The following is a 4,102-nucleotide window of genomic DNA, read 5'->3' as shown; positions in this document are numbered from 1 at the left end:
ATATGTGTATATGGATTAAATTGAATGAAATGAATGGTTGAATGGTTGAATTTGTATTATATTAGATCAAGGACAAAGAAAATCAGGCTTAGATCGGGGGAAGTCCAAAATAGTTGAATAGTCGATCCGTTTTATCCGAAATCTGTCCGAGGTAAGTCAAATTACAATTACGTGTTAATTGAAATAAATTCTGCACATATAAATTGTAATCTGAATCGGATGCCTTGAGTGCCTGATGAATATCTTTGGAGTAAAGTATGATAATATCTAAAAAGCTCTGTATGTTTCTAAGAAAAGTTGACATCTGTCTGAGACATCGTGTAAGACCGTGTCTGGGACACAAGCCTTGATTGAGATTTACGTATAAGACCATGTCTGGGACATCGGCATCGTATCTGATTTCATGTAAGACCTTTTCTGGGACAGAGGATTCGATATTGAATTACATGTAAGACCACATCTGGGACGTCGGCATTGTACTTGTTTATGAACATTCTGTATCGTTTCTGATTCGTCTGATGATAGCATACGAAATCTGAGTTTGAGTATATGAAATGTATAACCTATGCAGGTAAATTTTTATCGTACTAAATTTCTGAATATGAAAAACTCAGTCTCTGTAAAATAAGTATGGAAATGAAGCATGACATATATGCAAACAAATGAGCATGGTTAAGTTTATGAATTATTCTATGAAATGGTTATGAATCTTTATGGTTGAATTGTACTTATAAGCTTTAGTAGTTAGACCAATTGTATTTGGCTTACTAAGCTCTTTGTAGCTTACTCTATGTGATTAGTTTCTGTTTTCTAGTTATTGTAGCTACTGAAGGCTCGGGGATAGTCGAGGATCGTCAACACACTATCGAACTCATTTTGATACTTTTAAAAGTGTACAGATTTTAAAGTATGGCATGTATAGGCTAGAAGGTCTATGTATTAAGTTGTGGTAGAAGTTGTTAGTCCACAAGTGTTGCGCCAAAAGAATATTATAACTAGTGATAGCTATGGTCGTGGTCAAGCAGGGCATGGCAGTCGTAGAGGACCTTTTCTAGTGGACTTGCAAATTCCTAAGTAATAACTATGATAACTCTTAACGAAATGGCCGAAAATATAAATTGCTTAATATAAATTGTAAAACCTAAAGATGAAGAAAAAAAGTATTAAAGAGAAATAGGATAAAAAGTAAGTTAAAGAGATAAATAAAGATAAAAATAAAAATAAAAATAAATAAAAGATGAATAGTAAGGGTTTATAAAGATATTGAGGCACACGTCGTGGGGCACACCCGTGTGGTCTTATTTCAGCTCGTGTGTTTCGTGGTTTTCAATTTTGGGCACATTGGTGCACACGGTCGTGTTGCACGGCCGTGTCATTTTGACATTTTTGACCACGGGTGGTGGGCACGGGCGTGTCGCACGTCTATGTTAATTTGGCAGGATTGCCCATGGCCATGTCGCACGGTCATGGCAACGTATCGAATCCCGTATTTTGGGAAAAATTTTGCTCTGCTTTCACACGGCCGTATCGCACGGTAATGACACCGCCCGTGGTATGAGCACGGCCTAAGGCACGCTAGTGGGCCTGGCTGTGTGGATTTGAAAAACCTGTATTCAAGGACTCAGTTAATGATTTAGATGTTAAAAACTAAAATGTAAAGAAATCAACACCGTTAGTGCTCAGGTTGCCTCTTGAGAAGCGATTATTTAGAGTCTAAGCTCAACTTACCTCTCTGTTGCATGGTCATGGTGGTGCGAGGAGTTTACACTCCTCATTCCTGCTATCAGTTTTATCAAAATAAGGTTTTAGACGAGCACTATTTACCTTAAACGTGCCAAATTTGGAATGAGTTACCTCGACTGTACCGTATGGGAAAATGTTAAGTACCGTAAAAGGGATTGCTCCATTAGGTTCAGAAGTGGTAATACGAGGGTCTGCTGCATCTAATAGTACTTTGTCTCCAACCTTAAGTTGATTTGGTGAAACTTTGAGTCTGTCATGGCGTGGTTTTGGTTTATCGTGTGTTCTCAATTTCTGTGTCTCCCATTCATCTAGTTTCTTGATCTGTAGCCTTCGTTCTTCATAGATGGGTTCTTTGTTGTTATTTGAACATGGCTCATTTATGCTCTTCGAATGTGTTTCTTGCAAAGAAGGTTGCACCACATGATCTGTATTAATAGCATGATTTATACAACCACCCTCGATATTCGATGTGTTACTTGAATTACGAGCTTGAAGAGTGATTGTTTCATCACCCACACGAAGTGTGAGTTCACCTGTGCCAACATCAATAATAGTTCTGGCAATTGCTAAAAAGGGCCTTCCTAAAATTAAAGGCACATCACTATCCTCTTCTATGTCTAGAACAACAAAATCAATTGGGAATATAAATTTATCTAATTTTACAAGTACATCTTCAATGATACCCCTACGAAATCTAATGGTTTTATCTGCCAATTGAATGCTCATCCTAGTTTGTTCGGGTTTCCCAAAGCTTAGTTGTTTAAACATTTTATAGGGTATGACATTAATACTAGCCCCTAAATCAGTCAAAGCATTGTTAACGTTTAAACTACCAATTAAACAAGGAATAGTAAAACTCCATGGATCTTTCAACTTTTTGGGTAGCTTATTTTGTAGAATGGCTGAGCAAACTGCGTTCAACTCTACATGCGACGCCTCATCCAACTTTTATTTATTTGTTAAAAGCTCTTTTAAAAATTTAACTACATTCGGCATCTGCGAAAGAGCTTCAATAAACGATAAGTTAATATGTAATTTCTTTAATAATTTAAGGAATTTACCAAATTGTTCATTCGTGTGGTCTTTCCTTGTCGCATTGGGGTATGGCACACGAGGTTTGTACTCTTTACTTACCGGTTTTTACACACTGTGGTCCACCTCACCTTTGCCTTTACTTACCATAATTCCTTGCCTCGGTTCTAGTTCAGGTTCAACTAACCCTTCTTCATCTCGAACTGTAATCGTATTGAGTTGCTCCCTTGGGTTCGGTTCGGTATTACTAGGCAAGCTACCTTGTGGTCGTTCAGAAATTAATTTGGCTAATTGGCCTATCTGAGTTTCGAGCCCTTGGATCGACGCTTGTTGATTCTTAAGTGTTGTTTCAGTGTTTTGGAAACATGTCTCAGACACCGCTATGAATTTCGTTAGCATCTCTTTAAGATTCGGCTTCTTTTCCTACTGGTAAGGTGGTTTTTGAAAACCTGGAGGATGTTGTGGTCTTTGATTTCCTTGGCCACCCCATGAGAAGTTGGGATGGTTCCTCCAACCTGCATTATAAGTGTTACTATATGGGTTATTTTGAGGTCTAGAATTATTGTTACCCATATATTGAACTTGTTCCTCCTCGGTGCTAGGGTTGAAGGATTGATATTCTGTGTGTACTCCTCCTCCATTTAAATCGCACCTCATCACTGGATGTACCTAAGTAGAACCACACAAACAGTCAATCTTTATATTTAAAAGTTCTACCTGGTTAGATAGCATAGTAACCGCGTCGAGGTTGAAGACACAGGCTACTTTTGTCGGCTTTGTTCTCATGACTTGCCACTGATAGTTATTCAGTGACATCTCTTCAATAAATTCGTAAGCCTCTTTCGGTGTTTTGCTGTTCAAATTTCCACCAGCGGCTGCGTCGATCAGTTACCTTGTTGAGCTATTCACACCGTTGTAAAAAGTCTGAACCTGCAGCCATAGAGGTAACCGATAGTGAGGGCACCTCTTTAATAGGTCCTTGTATCTCTCCCATGCATCATACAGGGTTTCTAAATCCATCTGCACAAAAGAAGAGTTATCATTCCTCAACTTAGCTTTTTTAGCCAACGGAAAATATTTAAGTAAAAATTTTTTGGTCATTTGTTCCCAAGCAGTGATTGACCCTCGTGGTAACGAGTTCAACCACTATTTAGCTTTGTTCCTCAATGAAAATGGAAACAACTGAAGGCGTATGGCATCATCACAAATGCCATTGATCTTAAAAGTGTCGTAAAACTCCAGAAAATTCGCCAAATGAGTGTTTGGACTCTCGTCCTGCAAACCATCAAACTGAACAAACTGTTGTATCATTTCAATCGTATTAGGT

The 4,102-nt window shown here is 38.2% G+C and overlaps 1 non-coding gene across 1 annotated transcript; it reads left to right on the top strand.

The window, feature by feature from the left end:
- Positions 1-3,721: 3,721 nt before the first annotated feature.
- On the top strand, positions 3,722-3,828 carry LOC121207723 (small nucleolar RNA R71). Its single transcript, XR_005902843.1, has one exon. It is a non-coding gene; the product is annotated as a small nucleolar RNA R71 (small nucleolar RNA).
- The last annotated feature ends 274 nt before the right edge of the window (positions 3,829-4,102 follow it).

Source organism: Gossypium hirsutum, chromosome A01 (genome assembly GCF_007990345.1).
Source record: "Gossypium hirsutum isolate 1008001.06 chromosome A01, Gossypium_hirsutum_v2.1, whole genome shotgun sequence".
Classification (NCBI taxonomy): Eukaryota; Viridiplantae; Streptophyta; class Magnoliopsida; order Malvales; family Malvaceae; genus Gossypium; species Gossypium hirsutum.
Note: the sequence above shows the minus strand (reverse complement) of the source record. Positions and strands in the feature narration are given on the sequence as shown.